This window comes from Rattus norvegicus, chromosome 20, assembly GCF_021556685.1.
Source record: "Rattus norvegicus strain SHRSP/BbbUtx chromosome 20, alternate assembly SHRSP_T2T, whole genome shotgun sequence".
In the NCBI taxonomy this organism is placed as follows: domain Eukaryota; kingdom Metazoa; phylum Chordata; class Mammalia; order Rodentia; family Muridae; genus Rattus; species Rattus norvegicus.
Genome location: NC_141553.1, coordinates 50,045,765 through 50,071,097, shown reverse-complemented (window position 1 = coordinate 50,071,097; position 25,333 = coordinate 50,045,765). Strand labels below are relative to the sequence as shown.

Sequence of the window (25,333 nt, the reverse complement as noted above, 5' to 3'; positions counted from 1 at the left end):
GACACCGTGACCACAGACACTCATAAAGGAAAGCATTTAATCGGGGCTGGCTTACAGTTGCAGGTTTGGTCCACTATCATCATGGTGGGAAACATGATGGATGCGGGCACACGAGGTGCTGGAGAGGTAGATGGGAGCTCTACATCTGGATCTGCAGGCAGCAGGAAGAGAGACACACTGGGCCTGGCTTGGCCTTCTGAAACCTCAAAGCCCATTTCCAGGGACACACTTACTCCATCAAGGCCACACCTCCTAATCCTTTCGAACACTGTCGGTGTGAAGTGACCAAACATTCAAATCTGTAAGCCTGTGGGGGCCATTCTCATTCAAACCACCACACGTGCTAAAAGCCTTATATTCCTTCAGGAAACTAGAGTCACAGTTTCTCTTCAAATGCAACTCGGACCAAAACTGAAAACCAAGTACATCATAGACCTAAATTGTTTAAGCCGCAGATCCATTTGGTCCTTACCAGGTACCCACAACTGCAGATATTTTGGTGTGACAGAACAGTACCCACAACACTGGTGAGGTGTGTTCTAGGTGTGAGACCTTAGCTCCTCAGGAGATACGCTCATGTCAAGATCAATGCTCTCGTTGCTTGCTAAATCCGCTGAACAGGACCAGCAGATCTGAGCACGGGGAGCTGGAGGCTGGAGAGGTGGCTCCGCGGTAAAGGGTGCTCGCGGTGCTCGCAGTGCTCCCTGTGCTCGCGGTGCTCCCTGTGCTCGCGGTGCTCCCTGTGCTCGCGGTGCTCCCTGTGCTCGCGGTGCTCGCTGTGCTGTGCTCGCGGTGCTCGCTGTGCTGTGCTCGCGGTGCTCGCTGTGCTGTGCTCGCGGTGCTCGCTGTGCTGTGCTCGCTGTGCTTACTGTGCTCGCAGTGCTTCCTGTGCTCGCAGTGCTCGCTGTGCTCGCGGTGCTCGCGGTGCTCCCTGTGCTCGCGGTGCTCCCTGTGCTCGCGGTGCTCCCTGTGCTCACTGTGCTCCCTGTGCTCGCGGTGCTCGCTGTGCTCGCTGTGCTGTGCTCGCTGTGCTCGCGGTGCTCGCTGTGCTGTGCTCGCTGTGCTCGCAGTGCTCGCTGTGCTCGCAGTGCTCGCTGTGCTTGCTGTGCTCGCGGTGCTCGCTGTGCTGTGCTCGCTGTGCTCACTGTGCTGTGCTCGCGGTGCTCCCTGTGCTCGTTGTGCTGTGCTTGCTGTGCTCCCTGTGCTGTGCTCCCTGTGCTCACTGTGCTCCCTGTGCTCGCTGTGCTCCCTGTGCTGTGCTCCCTGTGCTCGCGGTGCTCCCTGTGCTCGCGGTGCTCCCTGTGCTCGCGGTGCTCCCTGTGCTCCCTGTGCTTGCAGTGCTTGTAGAGGGTCTGAGTTTGGCTCCTCGCAGCCACTCTGGGGAGGATTAATCCTCTTTTACTGTCAGTTTCATAGGCTCGAATGCCCTCTTCTGACCTCAGTGGACACCAGGCACATACAAGGCCTATACTCACGCAGACATAGTGCTATAGCTCCATCTGGAAGACTGGTTCATCTAAGCTGCTCTGTGACCTGCTTTATACACACACATAACACACATCCTCCATACTGGCTCTAATGCCCACCTAACGAAGTACAAATTCACCTGAGAAAAATACAATATGCATGGGGCTGGAGAGACGACTCAGAGGTTAAGAGCACTGACTGCTCTTCCAGAGGTCCTGAGTTCAATTCCCAACAACCACGTGGTGGCTCACAACCATCTGTAATGAGATCTGATGTGTCTGAAGACAGCTACAGTGTACTCATATAAATTTTTTTAAAAAGCAGAAAAAAAAAATACAGTATTCAAGCTTCTAAGTCCCTCTGTGGCACACCAAAGACTGGACTCCAAAAAAGAACACCAAAGACCTGGACTCAGTAACATCTGATTACAGGTATGGATTCTCTGTGGGCTGCTGTCTCAGATCAAAAGAGTAGGCAGGCTAGCGTGCAGTCAAACGCACATGCCCTGTTTCCTTGTCCTGAGAAGGAACAGAGTACTCAGCGTGTGACGACTGTGGGCAACGTTTTTATTTCCTTACGGTGGCAGAACTCTGTTAGTTCCTATGGGGACAAATCACACATCAGTTCACTACCATGACACTTGATTTTATTTGCTATTACTGAGGGCATGCATCTTGTTCCTAAGGCAAAACTACAACACTCTATTCCTAGGCTGTACCTAACCCGTATTTCAGGGAGAAAATAAAACATATCACTGTATTCCAAGTTATAGCAGGGAGGACGGAAACCCACAGGCCATGGCACAGGAAACAAACAGGAAAGAAACTGGACTCAACAGAAGCATTTGAGGGTAATGAGTAGATAAGGACCCAGAAGAGGACGGTTCATGTTGTTTATGACTGCAGTCTGATTATTCCGCTAAGTGCAAAGGCTATGCAGTAAGTCACATCCGGGCTGGTTTGTAGCGTTTGTTACTTTCATCGGATAATGAATTAGAGTGTAATTAAAGTGCATTCTGTCTGTTTATCGAGGACTAAGATGCTTACTATAATTCTCAATTATCTGCATGAACGCACAACACGACAGAACGGGAGACAATCGTCCTCAGAGAGGGTAAGAGACAGCTCAGGTCTGGGCAGAAGCCGCTAGACTTCCTCTCCGGTTCCTCAGGACGACTTTCCCAACTCCAATAAATCAGACCACAAGTTCTCACACTTTATACTCTATCTGCAGCCTGCTAGGGCACGGCTAAATCACGAAGGACAGGAAGGAGCTGGGCGTCCAGCACTAACCTGTAGTGGAAAAGCCTGAGCACAGAGAGAATGAGAACGATCGTAAAGAAGCAAACAGTGGCATTTCAGGGAAAACCTGGGTTAAACAGTGTTTGTGCAGCTAAGAAAGTTTCACCGTCTCCATTAGATGAGACGACGGAGAACCTGAAATCAACGATAAAGTAAAAACATCTGAGAGAGACAGGAAATGGAAACCTATCAAAAATTACTTAAATCAAGATGACATTTTTAAATTAGTGAAAGTCTTTTTACAACAATGACCAATCCTGATTGGCAAACAAGTCACACGGCACTTGGCTGACCTGGTTAGGATTTTTCAAAACTGCAGTGAGGCAGAGTGAGTTAAACACAGGGTGAATGCGTATCACTTTAGGTCAGTCCTACCACGCCAGGCATTCTAGAAAACGCAAAAATACTTATTACAGCTTGATCTCTCAATCCTAAGAGTCTGAAACACAAAAGCCAGCTGAGCAAAGTTTTGCATGCTATGCAACAATGATATGCAAATAAGATGTGCATATTAGAATAGAGTAGGAAGGAAAATATCAAAGTGGTAACAAGCTTGTTAAGGTAGTGTGGCGAGCTAAATAATTACCTCCCCGATGCCTACTTCCTAACCGCCAGCCTATGAATAGTGCTCTGTGTGGCAAGGATAACCTTTTTTTTTTTCTGCAATGCACAGAACTGAAATCAGTGCCTCAAGCATAGGAAGCTATCTTAGCTCTAACGAGCTACACCCACGGCCCCAGTATCAAACACCGCAAAGGTGAGTACAGATTCCCTTGGGGAGACTGATCCTAGGAGACAGTGGACTCAAAGGCTGCGAGAGGGAGGGAGAATGGCCAGATCCTGATGTCAGGGTGATGGGAGCAGCAGTGAGGGAATGCAGGGGCATCCAGGAGATGGAGAGCCAAGGAACAGACTGCTCCGGAGAATGCAACTCTGCCCACATCTTGACATTCGTTTTCACATTCATTTCAGCCTCCAGGTCTCCAGAACACGCGTTAGTGAGCGCCTAATAAAATGGTATTTCCTCCTCTAAATGTGTAGCTACTAAGTATAACAACAGTGGGAAACTCTGCATATCAGCTAAGACTAACATTTTCTAACTTTCTTTAAAATTTCATTTTCGTTTTGTTTCATTTTGTTTAGTTGTTTTTCAAGACAGAGCCTCTCTGTGTAGCCCTGGCTGTCTCAGAGGTCACAGTGTAGACCAGGCTGTCCTCTACTCAGAGATGCCCCTCTGCGCCTGCCTCTGAGTGCTGGGACTGAAGGCGCCACGACACCCAGCTGTACTTCCTATATCAAAAGCCTCGATGAGATTTCTGAGCACAGATGAAACCCCCTTTGCTTCACCCTGTTCAATCCTGAGTAGGCGTGAGTATCAAGAAGCCAGAGTGAAGAGACACAGAGACCAGCAATGGCACGCCTTTTCCCATCCCCAAAATGCTGACTTAATTTTATGCTCAAATACTGGTGTTTTAAAAAGCCCTTCATGTTAGAGTGCAGCCAGGGTTGTGAACTGCTAGTCTAATACAGCAGTTCACAAACGATCAGGTACCCCAGCCAAGGGCATCCTTAACCCAGCGTACAAACTGAAAATCAACCGAACACCACATTCTTTAAAAACAAACAACAAAAATTCTATAAACAAAACCACTGTATTATTTTTAAGTAGATATTAGATTAAAAATTTGGACTGGGGATTGTGTTCTGGCTTAAATACTTTGTCAAAGGAAAGGTAAAAATAATAATAATAATAAAGTCACTGTGTTTCTTAGCTGTTTCTCTTTAAAGATGTCAAACGCTAGTCAGAGAGAAGTTCTCCAAGAGGAAAGGTTCACTAACTGTTAACCCAGGGAACCACATCCAATAGAGCAGCTCATGGATACCTGGGCTTTCCTCAGCCTTAAGTAAGGACTGACCCTACTATAAAATGACTACAACTACGTACGATTAGGCCGACCTTTTACAGTATGCTTTGGAAAGGTGGCTCTAACCCCGAGTCTGTAAAAAGTCCAACGACGAACTCCTTTGCTTTTGTAAAAACAGGAGCTTACTCTGGTAGCTTAGGCTAGCCTTAAATTCACTCTCTTCCTAAGGCAGCTTCCAGAGGGCTGGACAGGAAGTCAGGTCACCTACTGCTCAGGGTCCTACCTGATAACATATTCATATACTCTCTCTCTCTCTGTCTGGTGTGCACGTGTGTGTGTGTGCGTGCATGCGTGTGTGTGTGTGTGTGTGTGTGTGTGTGTGTGTGTGTGGTGTGTGATGTGTGTTGCTAGGGGTCAAATCCAAGGCTATCTCCCTAATCCTTTGAGGAAGGGATCTCTGTAGCTCAGACTGGCCTTGGATCTTCTTACCTCTGCTTCCTAAGTGCTGGGAGGGCAGGCTGGCATCACCACACCAGTTTGGCCATATGCTTTTTCTATGTACATTTTGTTCTGGTTTTGAGACGGACTCTCAGTGCGTAGCCCAGACTAACTCAAGGCGATCCTGCGTCAGCTTCCCAGGGCTTGGGTTAGAGCCATGTGTGAGTCACCACACCTGATCTGGTGTGCTTTTAAGAGCCATATTTTCCCTCCTTTTGGTGTATTGTATCCTGACATTTAAATAAGTTATATAAACTTTAGTGTATTAATAAGCAAATGTTCTCAAGTGTGAGAGTGAGGCTTCAGAATAATTACTGACAGCCACATGCATCCCTTGGTCAACTGGCGGCAGCATCTCATATCCTTTCTCAGCAGCAGAATCCACATATGAAAGACATCGTTATCAACAGAGTGTGTCCAAAGACTGATCTCCATAGCAACCGTAACCCTGCTACATGTAGTGTACAAGGTCTCAGAGTTAACACCACATGCACACAGAGCATTGGTATTATGTAGTCCTGGCTGTGGTTGCTGTAGAAACTAAACTCTGGTCCCTGACAGCGGAGGAGAAAAAGAAAACAAGAACAAAGGGTCCCTGAGGACCGACCTATGGACGCCTTTGCTCTCAGGAATGGCGACACCATCTAAACACTCTGTTAGCAGCCCTGTGTTGACAGCACTGAAGGGAATTTTTTCCATAAAACGATTTTAAATGATGTCACATCTTTACTTTAAGAACCATTTCTTATTTTCTAAGCCCCTCTTCCTATGCACTGCTAAATTAGCTGTTTAGAGGCTCGTTCCAAGAAGTACCACCTCCTACTCCTAACCTCAGCCAGAGCAAGTCCCACACAGGCAAGCTGGAGAGGCGCCAGCTTTGAGCTGAAACATTAAAAAGTGGGTATTTATGGGGTAGCATGTGATGTTTCAATACATTTATATATTGCATAATGTTCAAAAGGGAGTGAGCATATGTATCTCATCAAACATTTATCATTTACCTATACTGAAAACGTCCCAAATCCTTTCTTCTAGCTGTTGAAAAACACATTCTATTATTATCCACAGTCATACTTCTACGCGGGCCATCAAAACTTCCATTTAATTTGTTTATTAGAGAGTATGTAGGTGCGTGCATGCAGAGGCCACAGCTCGCATGTGGAGGCCAAACAACTTTGTGATTTGGTTCTCTATATCCACCTTTGCCGGGGTTCTAGGCACTGAACACAGATTGTAAGGCTCACTTGGAGGAAGGGCCTTATCTGTTTAGTCATCGCTCCAAACTCCAAAACAGCTTTGCTCCTGACAACGTAGCTCCTACTGGATAGTCTTCCTCATTTCTCAATTTCTGTTCCATTTTTCAGCTTCTAGTAACTACCTGCCACCCTGTTCTCAGCTCCTATTAGATCACCCTGGTTTAGATTCCATAAGTCAAGTAGAATTTGTCTTTTACACCACCAACCTTACTTTAACATAATGGCTTCCAGTTCCACACATACTGTCAACCAAATTTCATCTTTTATGAGTGAAGAATATTCTGTTGTCTTATATACAACACATCTTATCTATTCCTTGGTTTATACAAGTAAAATATCCCATTTCTTGTTAACTGTAAATAGTTCAGTAATAAACACAAATGTACCAATGTCTGACCAGACCAGCTTCACTTCCTGATACAGGATTTTCTCCTGTGTGGGACGGACACACTATATCACGGATCTGTTTTTAAGTTTTGGAGACGCCTCCACATGATGGCTCTACTAATTTACAAACAATGTACAAGGGTTCCCTTTCTCCCCACTCTCACTGGCTATGTGTCTTAGTCAGTGTGCTATTTCTGTAAAGAGACGGCATGCCTACCGCAACTCCTGTAAAAGAAAGCATTTAATGGGGGGCTTGCTAGACAGTTTCAGAGGATTAGTCCGTCGTCACCATGGCAGGAGTGTGGTGGCAGGCAAGCATGGTGCTGCCAAAGCAGCTGAGAGCTGCATCCTAATCTGCAAGAGAAAAGAGACACTGGGCCTGGTGTGGACACACTCAGTGACACACTTCCTTCCACAAGGCAACGTCTACTCTAAGAGTCACACCTCCTGATCCTTCTCATCGAGTGTCACTCCCTGGTGACAAAGCATTCAAATATATGAGCCTATAGAGACCATCCTTATTCAAACCACCACTGTATGTTTTGTCTTTTGATAACAGACACTGTGACTTTAACTGTAATTCTCAGAGTAACTGGTAATAGTGAGTATTCTGTCGTGACCCTTTGTATGTCTTCCTTGAGAAAGTTCTCCGTATATTTATACCAATCTATTCAGTTTTGAATTTTATTGGCTTAGTGGGGAAGGAGTGCACTCCAACTGAGTTACTTGAGGTTCTCACACACTTCAGTTATTAGATCATTTCGGGTGTGTATTTTCCTCCATTCTGCAGATTGTCCATCATCCCAACATCTCCTTTAATGTACAGTTTTTTCTTAAACTTTTTAGACTTATTTGTAGTTATTTACTTTCATGTATTTTATGTATGAGTGCTCTGCTCCATGGACACCTGCACACCACAAGAGGGCATCAGATCCTTTTACAGATGACTGTTAACCACCATGTGGTTGCTGGGAATTGAACTCCAGGCCTCTAGAAGAGCAGCCAGTGTTCTTAATCTCTGAGTCATCTCTCCAGTCCTAATGTAGTTTTTTAATTTGACGAGATCTGTTTGCTTTTGTTTCCTCTTCTTTGGGGATTTTATCCCCACAAACACTTGCTCATTTCAGTGTCCTATAGCATTCCCCCATTATTTCCTTCTCCAAGTTTTACAATTCCTAGTCGAGCGTATTTGAGCACGCTGTGAACTACAGGATTGTGGGGCACGCTGTGAACTACAGGATTGTGGGGCTCACTGGAAAAGCCCGTTTCTAGCTGTGCTGTGGCTCAGCCTTAGTGCACTTTGAATCCCAACAATGAGTAATACACGCTCATAAAAGGAAGCCCCCATGCTTGAAAGTGATTTCTAACTGAATGGCAGACAAAGTGATGAATCAGAGAAAGATCTGACAGAATAGGATGCCCAACCTCAGGAGAGGGGAAAGGGAAGCTACTTAGAGAGCAGTGCTGGGGGGGGGGGGCAGTTTTGCTGGGACAGTTGTACAAAGATGGGTGAAGAGAGAACAAGCTACACACAGGGGAAGACAGAACAAGCCAGACAATGAGGAAGCCAGAAGATTAGAACAGATTGCCAGAGTTAGTGTGAGGCCAAGCAGAACAATTCACCGGAAGCTGAGAGAAGCCAGACTGAGTCAGTCAGCTTGGAGAGGAGCCTGAGTCAGAACAGGTGAGTTGTATCATCCAGCCAGAGCTCAGAGAGAGGGAGGAAGGGTGAGCTTACTCAGCAGCAAGTCTCAGAGGCTGAGAACACTCTAGGTGTAGACTACACTGTACAGCGGCTAGAAGCTTCCGGGATTAGGCCCAGGTTAGCACACGGAAGCAGTAGTCCCTGAAATGACAATTACCCCAGGTAAATAAAAGTTACTTCTACAATCTCTTACGTGTAGATCTGTTGGGCCCTACCTTGGGGCGTTTCCCCTCCCCCTCACTGAGCCTTTTAGCCTGCTATGACAAGAAGTTGTTTACACCCTCGGCATCTGCTCTTGGGCCCCAGACTTTTCCTGTTTTCCTGGTTGGGGATTTTCACCTGCCTCTTTGTTTTTCCACGGCAGCCTCGGGTATATAAGGAGATCTCAGTAACGCCTTGGTGGCACTCTCTGAAAACAGGTGACCGTGTACGTGTTTTCTTTCAAACCCGCAGACCTACGCCCGATATTCACACACTGGCGGTGCAGGCAGCGTCATCTGGAGGCCCCACAGAGATCAGGGAAGAGAGGACAACCTGACAGGATCATTCCAAAACGCCGGCCGGCAAGGAAGCGGGACGTATTAGGGACAAGCAGCGACCACTTGACAAATCTAGAAGTAAGTAGCGCTACAAAGGTTTTGTCTTAGCCATGGGAACTACAAGTTCCTCGTTATTAGTCATAAATCAGCTTGTAAGTTTATTCAAACAACAAGGCACTAGTATTAAGGTAAAGACAGCCCAAGATTTCGTTAAAACTATAGAACAAGTCAGTCCTTGGTTTATAGCTAGTGGAGGTTTGAGTATTCCAGATTGGAAACAGGTTAAATGGGATTTACAGAAGGCCCTCCAAGACGGGGGATCAGAGAGCATTCCAATTGCTACCTTTTCCTTATGGAGGTTAGTGAAGGACGTTTTACTCAGTGAAAATGTGAGGGTCAAAGAACAGATGATGGAAGTTGAAAGGACATTTGGAACTGCACAGGATGAACAAACATACTAAAGAGTCAATTGTAGGGACAGCAGTGACTCTGATTCAACTTCCTATGAGTCTGATGCAGAGGAGATAACATTGAAAAGGGAGACTGAGAAAATGGGCCAGGAAAGGCCCCAGTAAGCAGAATTTAGAAGGACTGCAGGAATTGAAAGCATGTGCAAAGAAAAATAAAGACTGGGGTAGTGGTGAGTAAACCTTGTAAAAATGGACAAGGTAATAATGATAAAATGTTCTTGTGTATGTGTTCTTTTAGAGTTATGCTAAAATCTAGAGAAGCAAAGTTAATTCTCATAGATGCTTTTAATCTTTGGACCCTGACTAGAGACAGTTTAAACCCTAGACAAGAGCGAGAATGGGGTTGTGAAAAACAGCCCTCCCGGACCCTCCACAGATGCTTTGGCGAGAGAAGGAAAATGAGCTTAAGCTTTTTAAGAGCTCTCCAAGGGACAGAAGGATGTCAGGAGACGACCTGCCTCTTGCTGGTATTGGAGAAGTGCTTATTTCTGGTGCTGGGTCCTTTAGGTAGGATATCTGGGTCCCTTTGGTGGGACGCCATCTAGTTTTTTCCCTGTATGTCTATTGTCTGTCCTTGATGCACCAAGCTGTCCATGTATGTCAATTTATGTCTGGGTTTTGCTTCTCATTGCTTGAATGTTTTGTGTTTCATATTTAAAAGAAAAAAAAAACGGTTAACACTTTAAATTCTGCTTGATTCACCCCTTGATGTAGTTTTAACTCCTTTCAAGAAAGGAACAAATAAATAAAAAGCAGTTTCAATTGGCTTTTGGAGCCCTGCATCTATAGCTAGGAGCCTAGGTTCGCTGGGGAAGCTCCCCAGGGGGCTGGCTAAGTGTTTACACTAGTCTATCCTAAAGGCACCAGGAGCTTCACAGCTTCTATGGTAATGGAACCAATGGCTGTTTCTCTTAAAGAAATCTTTGACTGTGATTATTGGACTCAACAGGTGACAAGGTGCTTATCTTAAAATTACAGTTAGAAAAGGTAAAAATGGTGTTTGATCTAAATACTAAAGATATGTGTAGTCACTTCATTTTTGTTTCTGATTAGTTTTAAATGTATAATACGTTCTACATGTCTTGGTTATAGTTTGTTGGCTTTTAAGTTATTGGGTATGGTTAGAAATTTGTAACATTGGTAACAGAAGTTGGCTTAAAACTGGAGTCATTCTAGACAACCCGTGGCATGAGCCAACCCAGGGAAACAGGTCTAGATTGGGATAACATTTTAATATAATTCTTATCCTAGAAACCAGACTTATAAGAGAATTTAGGGCAATGTCTCTTTGTTGAGGAATTAGAGCCCGCACATTGTTCGTTTATATGCAAGAATTGGCAATCAAACTTTAAAGCATGAGGAATGGACTTGGTATTTTGGAGAGACTGGATTTTGGAGAATAGATGGTTTGTTGGAGGTTGAGTTTTGCTTTCCAAAGTTATGGTTGTGCTCTGGTGTTACAAGGGAAACTTAAAAATTGTGGTTAAAGATTGCCACAAGTGTTACACTGGCCACAGTTTACAGTTCAACCACAGACAGTCTCAGGATTCTAACTCACACATATTTGTAATTAAGAAAAAAATCAAACAGGTGGGGTTGGGGATTTAGCTCAGTGGTAGAGCACTTGCCTAGCAAGTGCAAGGCCCTGGGTTCGGTCCCCAACTCCAAAAAAAAAAGAAAAAGAAAATCAAACAGGTGGAGATTGTTACAGGATTTACGAAAGGTTGATGAGGCTATGGAACTTAAAAAAGACCATTACAGCCTGTTTGCTCACTCCAACTGCTATTTCAAGAAATACATATATAGGGGTTGGGGATTTGGCTCAGTGGTAGAGCGCTTGCCTAGGAAGCGCAAGGTCCTGGGTTCAATCCCCAGCCCCGAAAAAAGAAGAAAAAAAAAAAAGAAATACATATATAATTATTATAGATTTAAAAGATTGTTTTTATGCTCTTTCTTTGCATCCTGGCGATTGTGAAAGATTTTCATTTAGTGAGCTTGTTTATAATTCTGGAGAGCCCATGAAATGATACCACTGGAAAGTTTTGCCTCAAGGAATCACTCTTGACCCTACATTATGTAAAATTTTTTTGTCACTGCTTCAATACACAAAGCTAAGACTTTGAATCTTTCAGTATATTATTCATTATATAGACATTTTAATTTTTCTACACGCCTTTACTCTTACAACGTGCTTTAAATTTTGGGGAGTAGCTGCTGCTCCAGAAAAGATTCGATATTCCTTCTCAATATTTGAGACATCCGTTATGTCCTAGACCAACTGTGGCACAGAAAACTCAAGATGGTTTACTTCAAATTATTTTTAAAAGCTTCTAAGATATGTTAATTGGCTAAGTCCTTACCCTAAGTTCAACACAATAGGACTTAAGACTTTGTTTGATATTCCCAAGGGAGATGCAAATTCTATTCCCCTAGACAATTAACTGTGGAGTGACTGAACAGCTTTACAGAAAGTAAAGAGAGCTAGATGTACAGAATTGTAAGATTGAGTCATGGAAGTGTTTTAGAAAAAGAACCTGATGAAACATACCTTATTCCAAACAGCAATTAAATTGGTTATCTAATGAGAAGGCAGCACATGTAATTGGACCACATGTTCATTCTCTTGACTTTCCCCCTGCTTCAACACAGATTATTGAATTACATGCTGTACCTGCTCTTGTTAAAATGTTAAAAAATCAAGCTTTCAATTAGTATACTGATAGCCAATGTGTATCGTATGGTTTGCAACTGATTAAAATTTTTCCTCTTTTAGATAACGAAATTTATAACCATTTGTGCTAATACAACTGATTTAAGAGAAGTGTGCTGTTCCTTTATAAGCCATTTGAGAACTCCGACTGGACAAAGTCACAATAGATTTATATACCAGGCAGATTTGGGGCCTCATATAGGGACAATTAGACCATCTGATTCTTTATATCATCAGAATAATAATAGCTAGAGACAACAGTCTGGTGTATCTAGATCTATTTGTGACTATTGACACTTTTTCGAACTTTCTGGTTGCAACTGCTTTAACAGGAGAGGCAACTAAGAATGTACTTAGTCATTATGTACTTTACAAGGAGTGGGGACAGCTACAGCTCCTCAAAAAGGTAGTAAAATACTTAAATGGAAAGATGAGGAAGGACATATAGGATATTTTCAACCCTTTATCATCGATAATATTCCTGTTAATCTATGGGGAAGAGATGTTCTTCATGATATGGGAGTTGCCTTGACTACACAACCTGCTCAAAGAATGATTATTTTACCTTATGATCAAGAACAGGTAAGTAATTTGATTAGAACTTTTGATGATTGGTCCATTTTTTTTTCATGTGCCAGTACTAGTCAATTTGATAACCATTATCCTGAAAATAAAATGTGTCAGTTTTTTAAGTTCCATCCTGTGATCTTTCCTTCTATAGTTAAAAATCAGCCTTTGAGTAAGGCTAGATTAGTTTTCACTGATGGTTCTTCTAAGGGATACCCTGTGGTCCTTTCAGAGGGCGAGGTGGAGAAAATGATGCTTGATTCCACCTTGGCACAGTTGGCTGAATTAAAGGCCCTTCCTTTGGCGCTATCTTTGTTTCCTGAAGAGCCCTGCAATATTTATACAGATAGTGCTTATGTATCTAATAATATTTTACAGTATATATCTGCAATATCCTGACATTTATTTTCAGGCTATACATTGGATATAGCGTATTTTTCTGAAGCATACACAGTGTTCAGTGGTGCACTGTACAGACCCATACAGAATTGTATGTCTGCCCTCGCTTCTGTCTTCAAGGTGTATATCCCACTGCCTGGAAGATTTCAAAACCAAAGGATGCAATACACCTTATAGCAATCCATTTGGACAAGTATTACAGCCAGGAAAGGTTTCCCCATCTAACTTTAATTAACCCTGGTAGAATGTAATTGCATTTCTCTTGGTTTGTTTCCAGGAAGTGTGGATCCCTATCTTTAACCCATGAAGTGTATGTGAGATGGAACACTGCAATCTAATTAAAGTAGGGACTAAGGCAAAGGTCAGGAAAAGGGTATGAACTTCCGCTCAGGAAGTTTTATTCTACCCACTTCAGTCTGGTGTGTGCTTACTGAAAGCTTTCTGCATTGACTACAGGTGAGGCAATGAGATCACAGAGAGGAAGTCACCCACTTTGAGCTCATAGTCTTGGAAACACTTATTCTCAGTACTGTTTATGTGTATGTGTGCATGCCTAAATGTATGCATGTGCACTGCACTGCACGAACTGGAACTCGAGTTATAGATGGCTGTGAGACACCATGTGAGTGCTGGGACATGAACCCTGGGCCTCTACAAAAGCAGTCAGTGCTCTTAACCACAGAAGCATCTCTCTAGCCCACGGAACACTTTTCTTTCTTTTACTTCTTGGAGCAATGGGCATTATATTTTACAACTACACTGCAGTTGCAGTCTTGGGCCACACACAAGTCCGCACACCCCTCTGCACTGGACCTTTGGTGGCAGAACCCTTCATCTCCCCTTTATTGTTTGCTGTGACCCCTGAATTCACTCAAAGACACATCCATCCTTTCTCACATGTGACCTCCTTTGTTCAGTTACCACTGCTGGCTGGACCTTCTTAACTGTGACCATCACCATGTCACTCACACCAGCCACAAGAAGTCAGTCCAGCTGTCCCTTGTCTCCCTTCACAGAAATAACACACATTTTGCTCCTGTGTTGTCAGCACAGTTGCTCACAGCTTCTACCAGAAGACACAGGTAAAGCCAGAATTTCACTGTGGAAGTCCTACTGCACCCTAGCTTCAACGCTTTTGAACACTCAGAAAGACAGAAACACTTGAACTCATAATCCGAACCATGGGACCAGGTTAACCAGTCTAACCTGTGGTCAGATGTGAAGCCACAGCTCAAAAGCGTGGGCGCAGTGGCACGGCCTTTCAGCCCCACTGCTCAGGTGGCAGAGGCAGGTAGAACGTGAGTTTCAGGCCACCTTGGTCTACACTGTGAGTTCCAGGCCAGCTAGGACTGTATAGAGACACTGACTATCTCAACAAAATAAAATGAAACGAAAAAGCAGTAGCAGCTCAAGTGTCCTCTAGAGGACATCCCTAGATGAGTGCAAACAGCCAGCTCTTGAGACAACAGATGGAGGCCACATGGGAGTGCAAGCCAGTGATATCACAGCTTCTAAGTTTTGAGAGGACAGAAGGGCTTTGACCCAGAACAATCAGAAACTGCCTGAGGAAAGTGGAAACATTTGTCTTCGACCCTGTGGCTAAGCAGAGCTTCCTCGGTGTGAATGTAGGTTTATTAGTGATCCCCAAAGTTATGGTAGAAACTGGGGAGAGAGAAACAGCTAGACAGGAAGAACGCTCTGCAAAAGCCTACCTGTATCTTCCAGAGCACGGGGTGCTCCTGAAGCCTTTAGTGGATGGAGCTCCATGCACAGAAGAAAAAATCCATCTGTCTCCAGGAAGCTTCACTAAACTGACATCCTTTAAGACTGATCTGATACCCACCTAAGGAGGCAAGCACCTTGTTTTTAATCGGACTATCAATACTCCTTCCTCTAACTCCCGAGATATGTGAGCCGCGTGGCTCCAGCAGCAGCAGCAGCTCCCTAGCAAACAGCAGCTGAAGAAAGACTCAGATTCTGAAAGAAAGCCGCCATGAGATGCACTCCTCACCTCCACGGCGGAACTTACTTATTACTAACCCCACCCAGAATTCACAAAACCTAATGAGTATTATGCTATGGTGCTGGGGCCTTTAACACTCACAGTAGCTAATTACACCCATATTTTACTCACTTCTTTAAACCACTTCAACAATAACAAGAACTAAAATAAAATAAAATAAAATAAAATTGCAAGCCAGCAGCATCCTGCTCTCTTCAGCTTCCTGATGTTAGTATATTCCACTCTACTCTAAGTTTACTGTGGAATATTAGTTTGTTTCAGAAAGGACGGCCATTTTGCCAACTCTCTAGTTAGGAATGAGAAAAAGGAAACTGTGGCTACTGCCTGAGCCTTTCATCCAATGAGCCTCGCAAGGTAAGTTTCAGTAGCCCTCAATATAGGAAACAGCACCCACCTTTGCTGAGAAAGCGGCAGTTCTGAGAGGCTTGTTTAAACAGGCAGCAGGTAGCCCAAGTAGGTCTGGGGCTTCCCAAAGCTGAAGTCAGATCTGCTGCTTCCTAAACTCCGCTCTTTCCAAGGTCACACAGCTTTAGGTGCCGCCATTTCTGGTACTTACTGTCACGGTCCGTCTCCATCTGGTATCTGCACAGCACACCTTCCAGAGAACCTTATTCTGCACTGTTTCTTTGGGTTCTTAACTGTCCTTCAAGGGAAAGTGCTGGAGGGTGTTGACTAGCCCGAGACCACGAAATCACTAGACACAAATAACAGCTAATGGCGGCAGCTGTGTGTGCTGAACACACAGCCATGCATTCATAGTTGTTTTAATGTGATCCTCATTACAATCCTGGGAGACCAGAATAAACATCATCCCTTCCACAAGCGAGGAAACAGGCCCAAAGATTTCTGCAGATTATACAATGAGGAAATGGCAATTTAAGGATTGGTAGGTGCATGGGGCCACAATCTTGTCCACAACATTATAAGGCCTGCCCTGAAAGTGCAATGCCCTGTTAGATAGTATACAGTTGCCATAATTAAGTTAAACTTAAGTTAGTTAGAGGTTCAAGTATAAATTAAAATCAGTCTGCATTCCCGACTCTGTGCTAAATAAGCAGGGCAGAAGCATCCGGCAGGGCAAGACAGCGTCTACAGGAATTCCCTGGGTCAGAGACAGCAGATGGCCAGAAACATAATTGTGGGAGAAATTAAACCATCAAGGTCCTAGGCTATCCTCTTTGGGACGAAAGGTATTACCTGGACAAACTAACCATTTAAAGATGCTGTTACTCTAAGGAACACTCACGAGTAAGCATATAGAAAAGTCCAGCCAATGAATGAGCAAAGTCATGAAGAAGGAAAGGCTCCATCCCCAGTGCCCCTAGGTGACTAGGGAATACTGTGGAGAATCTGTTCATTAGATTAACATGCTAGGTCTACACTGATGATCTTTACACATGTACTTTAGACTCATGAAATCACGTCAGGAATACTCTGTTGTCATCCCTTAAAAAATGTGAGAAGACAACACATAAAATGCTTTTAATAAAAGTCTACACAGACTCTAAAACTTGTTCTGGGAAACTGAACGGTGTTCCCTTTGAGCACAGCACAGCATAGAGCAGCCGCCCAGGCTCAGGACCACTGGAGCTGCGTGCTTCTCCAGAGTGTCTGTAGGACTTAGTGCCATATCAGAAGATGCCAAGGTCAAATGAGGACGTGACAGGATGTCCTCCCAGAGGCCACTTCAGCAGACGACAGACCAGCAGCCACTGCAAAAGGACCTGGACTTCCACTGTTGCAATGGGGCGGTGCAATGCACTGTTCGCCAGCAGTCTCCTCCCAGTACATGTGAGAGGGCTCTCATTAGGACACAGGGGTCCTCAACACGGCTAAGACTTCCATCCTGCAGGGGGCTCCTTCAAACTCAGAAGGAAACCACTCAATACGTGTTCCACACGGTCCTGAAACTGACCGATTACTAACCCCTTCCCCTCCCTCCAAGCATATGTAAGAGTAAGGACACTCAGACCAGCCTGGAAAGGACGCTCTCCGACTGCTGGGCTGTCTTTGAGCCGTACAGAGTGCTCCATGGTTTTAGCAATTGAGCTCCATCATACATGCTGTGTTGGGCTTTGGTGATGTAGCTGTCTTTGAGTGATTTTTGCTTCTATGAGTAACCCCTCACCCATACTTCCAGAAATAATCCCAATAAACCCAGTGGGTCACTAATTGGGCTTGGGCAGTATCCTCTGGTTTATTGTCAGTTCCTTCTCTGGAGTATGTAGATTTTGGTTGACATCTCCCCAGAAATACCACCCTATGACTGACTAATAGCTCCAGGTGCCAATGACACCGTTTGTATGTAAGTCCTTCTGTCACATTTCCTGAGTTTCAATCTGGGACACTGTCCTCTCCTCTGTCCTCCAGTAGTGATGGGGACCCAGACACACAGCAGTCCTTAGTGAGACATCTTGAATCATGACTTAGCTAATAATGGGGAGGAGCCTAAACATAGATGAGGAGAGAAAAGAACGAGAGATAGCCTAAAGTTAGAAAAGCCAACAACGACCCAAGGTGGCACTGTGGTGGACAGAATATGCTTGGCCCAGGGAGTGGCACTATTAGGAGGTGTGGCCTTTGGAGAAAGTGTGTCACTATGAGGGTGGACTTTGAGACCCTCCTCCTGGCTGTCTGAGGATGCTCAGTCTGCTCCTGGCTTCCTTTTGATGAAGATGTAGAACTCTCAGCTCCTCCTGCACCATGCCTGCCTGGACACTGCCATGCTCCTGCCACGATGATAATGGACTGAACCTCTGAACCTGTAAGCCAGCCCCAGTTAAATGGTTGCCTTGGTCATGGTGTCTCTAAGATATCATAAGATAGCCACCTTCATTCCAAGAATAAATTTGGCTTCGTAATCTTTAACAATTTGACAAAAACCATGACACAAATCCCTTATACTATAAACACTATCAAGATTATGTTCATAAAAAGTATCAATGTTTGGCAAATTCAAAACACTAGAGTATAGCAAAACGTTATTGAGATCTATCTTTTCACTCACAATGCTAGAAATAAAACAAATTAATTTTGCATAAAAAAACTTTGAACCCAAGGAAATAACATTCCGAGGAGAATCTGGAAGAATAGTAATTTTTTTGTTTTGTTTTGTTTTGTTTTTTTCCGGAGCTGAGGACCGAACCCAGGGCCTTGCGCTTGCTAGGCGAGCGCTCTACCACTGAGCTAAATCCCCAACCCCAGAATAGTAATTTTTAAAGCTAGTTTTAACAGTTTGTTAAAATGAAATTTCAGTACACAAAAAATAGAAAAAGAAATAGAAAGTCTGGAGAAAAAAAAAAAAAGGAAAAACCAACCAGGTGAGTCACAGGAGAAGCAAGTCCAGCTGTACAGCAGAGAGGACAGTTTTCCTTCTAGACCCTGCATTGGTGCGCAGCCTCTGAGGGTTAACACACAGGACCTATTCTGATCTCTCCTTGGGTTGTTTTCACGATAACTTTATTTGAACTTTTCTTTGAACAATAAGCATTGCTTGCCCACCTGCTGGCCTGCTTTGATACAGGTCTAACATGGCGCACACTAGTCTTGACCTTCTGACCCTTCTGAGTGTTGGGATGACCACAAAGTCCCTCCATCACATCCAGTTGCATATGGTACTAGTACGAACCTGAATGACCACCAGGGCTTTGTTCCTGCTACACAGACAAGCACTCTACTATGTGAGCTATGTCTCCTCTAAGGTGTTTTTGAAGGAGACTCTGGATCCTATGGAAGCAATCATGTGGGCTGGACAAATGGCTCTGTGGTTAAAAGCACTCACTGACTGCTCTTCCACAGGTCCTGAGTTCCAATTCCACACGGTGGCTCACAACCATCTGTAATGGGATCTGATGCCCTCTTCTGGTGAGTCTGAAGATAGCTACAGTGAACTCATATACATAAAATAAATAAGTCTTTTTAAAAAAAGGCAATCATGTACCACATTAATAATGGAGACCCACTGTTACTATAGTAGTAATAATCAAGATAAGAAAAATGTCTGAATTCTAATTTGTCAAATTCTAAACACAAAGAATTAATTTAAGGATTATAGCACTTCAAGGACAGGCAGCCCACTGAGCTTTGACTTATAGACCTAGTGGTGAACTATCCTGAACTTCCAAAACTCTCACTCACATCCAAGACCCCTAAAGAAGTTCCTTAGATGAAGAAGAGACTGTGTACTATACATATATGCCACGTGCCTTCCCCAAATAAATCATAACGACCAAAAAAAAAAGTAAACAAAAATAATAATCTGTTGGGAGCAGAGCCCAAAAGTCCTTGCAGTCACAGATCTCCACAGAAACCAGGAACATTAAGCACACAGGGCTGTCCTCTCAAAGGAACGGACATAAACCCATTCTCCTTCCAAACAGCTGGGAAGTGGAGGTGAGTAATAGCCTGGTGATCTGTGTATCTGCCAGGCCAAGCCATATCGAGGGCCTTTGATCAGGACTGGTGGTGCTAACGGTCTAAATGACACTTACAGCCAGGGCTCCCCAAGCTCCCACCACCAGGGCTGGCAGTACCTAGTAGTCTAAAGGACCTGTACATTACACATACAGCTGGGGGGTCACCCCAGCTTCCACAACTAGGATGGGAGGTGGCCAATGATCTCTTCTTCACTGTTGGTGTGACCAAGACCAGGGCACATCCTTCCTGAGGCCCTCAAGCTAATACAGGTGGCCTATCTCCTGAACCCTTCTTCCTAAAGAAATGACATGTACCCTGAGTTGAGTTTCAATTGAATTATGCTTTCTTGTGCCCCAGGGATTGTATTACCTCAGAAAAACATTTCCCCACATTTTACTGGGTTTAAATATGCTGGCAATAAACAGTCTGGCATCAGTCTCTAGAAGGTTTGATCCAGGTCAACAAAGTCAATCTGAACCGAGTTTTCATTCTTACCTCTTCCGGGTTCCTTTCCCTGCAGAGACCTCCCCCCGCCCCCCACTTAATAATCCACTGGCCTGTAAAAGTTATTAGCACAGGACTAGAGAGATGACTCAGTAGATAAAAGCACTTACTCCTCTTGCAAAGGGCCCGGGTTCAGGGACTAGTTCCCGCATGGCAGCTCACTGCTGTCAGGAACTGCTTCTCAGATCCAACACCCTTTTCTGTCCTGTGCGGTCACCAGCATGCACACATACATGTTGCACACATACATGTTACACACATACATGCATATAAAACAAAGACATAAAGTAAAAATAAGTTTTTTCTTTTTAAAGTTATTAGCACAGGGCAATCTAAATGGCTCAGTGGATCCAGGCACTGACCACCAAGTCTGAGGACTTGAGCTCAATGCCTGGGTGCAAATGGTGGAAGGAGAAAGTTGACTCTCACAAGTCAAGAGTCCTCTGAGCTCTATACACATACTATGGCATATGCATGTCCACACATATACATAAATAAATGGGGAAAGTGGGGAGAAGCAGGGGTGAATATGATCAGGATATACTGTATACACGTATGACAACATTAGCAGTGCAGGTCCATCGGCTGGACTGGAAGGGATATGTAAGTGGGCGGGATGTAGAGGGCTGAGCCAAGTCAATCCTCTCACAGGAGCCATCCTGAAACCCTACCGTTATCCCACTTCTCAGATAGCCCAGTACACTGTCAGAATCCCTATAGCGGCTCTAGGTCAGAGGGAGGACTACTGCAGCGGCTCTAGGTCAGAGGGAGGACTACTGTATCAAGATACACAGCAGGGGTTGGGGATTTAGCTCAGTGGTAGAGCGCTTGACTAGCAAGCACAAGGCCCTGGGTTCGGTCCCCAGCTCCGAAAAAAAAAAAAAAAAGAAAAAAAAAAGATACACAGCAGATGTTGATCCAGGTGCTGATAAGCACCGTATTCCTCTGTACACGCTTGTCGAGAAAGTGAACTGTTAAGAAAAGGCTGACAGGCTCTGGGTGGGGCACCCTGTGCATGTACAATCCCCTCCCCTCACATTCTTACTGGGCAGACAATTTTAAATGTTTTGATATAAACTGGGGTCGCATGCACCCATGTAAAACCCTCAATAAAAACAGCCCCACCTCTAAGGTTTTGTAAAAGCCAACAGCCATTTCAGCAAGCAGCTAAAGGAACGATTTCCTTTTGAGAAGCGGCTCTTGGCTTGCTGCGGGCTGCAGTGAAAACTGACTAGAACATTAAGTGACCATACGGTCAAGCCGCTCATCATTAGTTATTACTGGATGCATTTAATTCGAAATCCTAGCAGGCCCAAATGGATCCTCAAAGCACAGCTGAGTTGTAAATCAGATTGCTGGCAAAGGATTTCCTGAGTGTCCTGCTACTCTCATCTCGCTCGCTCTGCTCCTACCACTCCGGGTTCCCTGTGAGCAGCACGCTTGGAAGGAATCAAATGGCCCCTGGACAGACAGACCTACACAGGGGCTCTGTGTTAGAGTCAACAGCAGTGCATTCCGAGGCATCCTGAGAGTCAATCGGGTGACAGGACCGGCCTTCTCTGGAGTTAGGAGTGAGTGAGTGAGTTGTTCATTGTTTAGTAATAAGCAGTCTGGGGAGAGGACGTACATGGCAATGTTGGGCACGTCCGGCAGACTGGCTGAGTGATCACAACTGAGATGGGACGTGTCTGCACAGTCAGTGACAAGGTGGCTTTTAGAAGGGGAATTTGGGTGAGTCTGTGGAATGGGACAGCACCTGAAGATATCGGTACTCCATGTGATCATAAAACTACCTCACTGCAAGAGATCAAATGGCTGTTCTCAATGTGGCAATTCTGACAGGGTTGGAGGCTAACTTGGTGGCATCACTGCTAAGTATCCTCCAAATACAAAGTCCTCCAGATGAGCCTTTTACTCAAAAGGGGCAGACTCGGGTGATGCCTCACAACAGAGATGTTAGCAATCCGTCAAACTCCTGAGAAGAGGCATTTAGTCTATGTTTATATGTGATTTCTTTGTTATACTGATACTAACACAGTAACCTGTGAACTTGCTTGTGTGTTACATGACACCCGACTCAACAGTACGTCAAATGACTAAGCCCATGATTAGCTGGTCATCGAGGACTTCTGTGTTCTTAAACAGTGTTGTCTCTCCTCCAGAACCAATGGGCTCACACTATGGCAAAACAGCCCATAATCACGTGGGCCAGGCTCCCAGCGGGAACCACCCTGTTGGAAAACTGGGCTACTTTTGGGCCAGGCCATGTATGATTAAACCTTCACGGATGAGGCTAAGAACCAACCCACCAAACAAGAAGTCCTCGCTGGCTGAGGTCAAGGCCATTGCAGCTGTAACCCAAGATCCCCACTTGTACATATTTGCTATGACCCAGCATTACTGTTTGTAACTTAAAATTCAAACTATAGTACAAGCAGTAAAAAATGGTTTTTTTCTTTTTCATGTAAAAGCAGCTGGAGAGAGGTCAGCAGAACTATGTGGATGCGTTCTATAGTCCACTCCCAAGACGCTGCATTCAGAACTTCTTCCATCGCCCGCCTAGCACGGCAGCGTCCATGGCCACAGGACGAAAGGGGGAGGCAGGGGGCAGGAGAGAGCCCCAGCTCCTCTGGAGTGTTCCAACGATTTTTATTTATTTTATTTCGCTGAAAGCTAATCGCATGGTCACTCCTGGTGACGAAGCAGATCAAGAACTACAGTCCCTGGGCTGGGAGGCACGGGTGCCCTGAGCTAAATGCTGATGGGAAGACAAAGGGGACATGAAAAGGCAGGCACAGTCTCTGCTTGTGTCAAGGCCTCATGGGAACGCTTTGCCCTCCTCTGTTCTCCGTCTAGATGGGCGCAACGTTAGTTGGTCAAGCTATGGTTTCGCCCAGTCTAAACATGTGTGGTGAGGGAAGGGCAATATAATCACAAGATCAGACAGCGCTCAGCGGTCCTGTCTGAGAGTAAGCCACCTCGTCAGAGGCAGCATGGGGGGCATCTTCTCAATTATCTGCACAGTAAGAAAGTGGGGCACAGCAAACTCAGGCAAAGGACAAACTGCCTTTTCTCTCGCAGTGTTTCATTTCTCCTTAAGGAAATCTCTTTCTCCTACTCTATGAAATATATCTATTAATCTAGATATCTATATGTCACCCAACTGACCAAGGGGTGGCCAAGATTTATGCAGGGCTCATCATGGTACACACTGCTGGCACGAAAGGGAACTTACTTGGATTAAGTTTATGGTGCAAGAAAGGCCAGACTGCCTCCCACTCCAAAGCTGGAGGATTCATGGGAAGATTAAATCCAGTCAGAGTCAAGGCTTTGACACAGTGCATGCAGCCCAGCAGAGACTGCATCATCACCGCCTGACTTCCCTGCCACATCTCCATCCCCATGAGAGGCTCTAAGGCCTAATTGGCTCCTCCTTGCTCAAGTAATCACAAATCCGTTCCATTGCTTGTAAACTATGCGGATAAAATTCCATATACTATCCTTGAGGGACCAGAAGCCCTGTGGCTTTCGATCTTATCTGGGCTGAGTACTTCCAATTCCAGCTCTGTCCACCTTCCTTAGCAGTTCGTGATCCACTTCTAGCTACACCTTAGGCATCTCTTCATGCCTCAAACCCTTCTTTCTGTGCTCTCCAAACATTCCCCATGCAAACACCCTGCTGCCTCAAGTTCCAGGTCCCCAGCTTCCTTCAGACTGCTTCTCTACAATCCAGTTCTCTCAGCCCCACTTCACAGAAGCACTTCAAAGCCTTTCTTCCCTCTTTATTCACAAGTGCCGCCTACATTCATATCCCACCCCCATCCTTAAGTCCCCAAGAGCATCTCAGTGTCAATACTCAAGAATAACTGTGACTTCTCAATTCAATACCTCTGACCCCAGAACTTCTTTTCTTTTTTAAATTAAGAACCGTTTAACCTGTAAACATGGCAATCATAACAGACAGGCAGTGCCAAACCACACTGACAGTTTCTGATGTCTCTCAGTTAACTGGAAGTCTTGTTGAGGAGGGGGCCAGAGTGACTAACAACTCTGTGGAGAGCACAGAACTGACCATTAGGGGACACGCCTAGCCAGCAGCTAAGGAAGAAACAGACTACAGCAGTCTTCCTCCAGGCCTTCCTGCACCCCTCTTACCTTTTCGACAATTCATGACCCCTACATCTGCCAAAGCCAGCTTATAAAAGGCTCGTCTGCTCATACAGCTCTTACTGGCAGTGGAAGAAGATTAGGTCACCTCAAAATCTGGCCCCAACATTTTCTTTATCTCTGAAATCAACTTTATTTGGTTCACAGATGCTTTCATTAACAGTAGCCAAAAACTAGAGACAGTATTGGTCTTCATGCATAGTATACAGGTAAACAAACCGCTTTACGTCTGCAGTGCACAAGCCTGGCCTGAATGGTTTCCTGTCGATCTGAGAGAACTCTCCCTTCACATTCCCTGTAGCAAGTCTCCAGAGCATTGTCTTGGCTGATAATTACATTAAGAGGTCACTGTGGACAGTGTTATGCCTGGCAGGGGGTCCTAAGTCAGTAAGCAAGCCAGCTGAGCCAGGTGTGGTGGACACGCCTTTCGGGAAGGTTTCCATGATTTCAAAACTGGCCACACAGTGATGCCTTATCTCTAAAAAATTAAAAACGAAAACCATAAGCAAGCAGTGGGCTGAGCAGGCTGGAAGAGCAAGCCAGCAGGAGGCACTGAGTTAGGCCCCGAGTTCCCTTCACGACGGACTGTGACCTGTAAGGGGAAATAAACCCGTTCCTCCTCCTCACATTGCTTTTGGTCATGATGTTTATAATAGCAATAGAAACCCTGAGAGAAGACACAAACTAGAGTCTTTAGCAATAAAAAATCTAATACAGTGTTACAGGATATTTGATCATACATGAAGCCCAAGACTGTCTGGTTTACAGAAAAAAAAAACAAAACAAAACAAAAAAAACCTGTTTCTAGTTGTGGTGTGGCTTGGCTCTAGCATACACCTTTAAGCCAGAGCTTTCTGTTTATTTAAAAAAGGATCAAATAAAGTCAACCATAGGTCAAGAGGTAGAGCAAGCAACTGCTGACAGGGATGAACGTAGGGAAAAAACAGAGTAAGAGGGAGTCAGGAAGACGATAGAGAGACACACAGGAAGGAGAAGGGAGGGACACTCAGTTGCAGGGATTTTGAAACATCGTGGGGAAAGAGCACTTCCTTTCGGAAG

The 25,333-nt window shown here is 44.8% G+C and overlaps 1 protein-coding gene and 1 long non-coding RNA gene across 4 annotated transcripts in view; one reads left to right on the top strand and one right to left on the bottom strand.

Moving 5' to 3' along the window:
* Pdss2 (decaprenyl diphosphate synthase subunit 2) overlaps positions 1–25,333 on the bottom strand; it is a 225,613-nt gene that overhangs the window by 189,443 nt on the left and 10,837 nt on the right.
* LOC134483827 (uncharacterized) lies at positions 3,312–23,965 on the top strand. Of its 2 annotated transcripts, XR_015645943.1 has the most exons (5): positions 3,312–3,329; positions 3,442–3,525; positions 8,933–9,096; positions 18,986–19,051; positions 22,582–23,965. It is a non-coding gene; the product is annotated as an uncharacterized LOC134483827 (long non-coding RNA). The 2 variants fall into 2 exon arrangements; XR_015645944.1 differs by lacking the exons at positions 18,986–19,051; positions 22,582–23,965 and adding an exon at positions 13,442–15,366.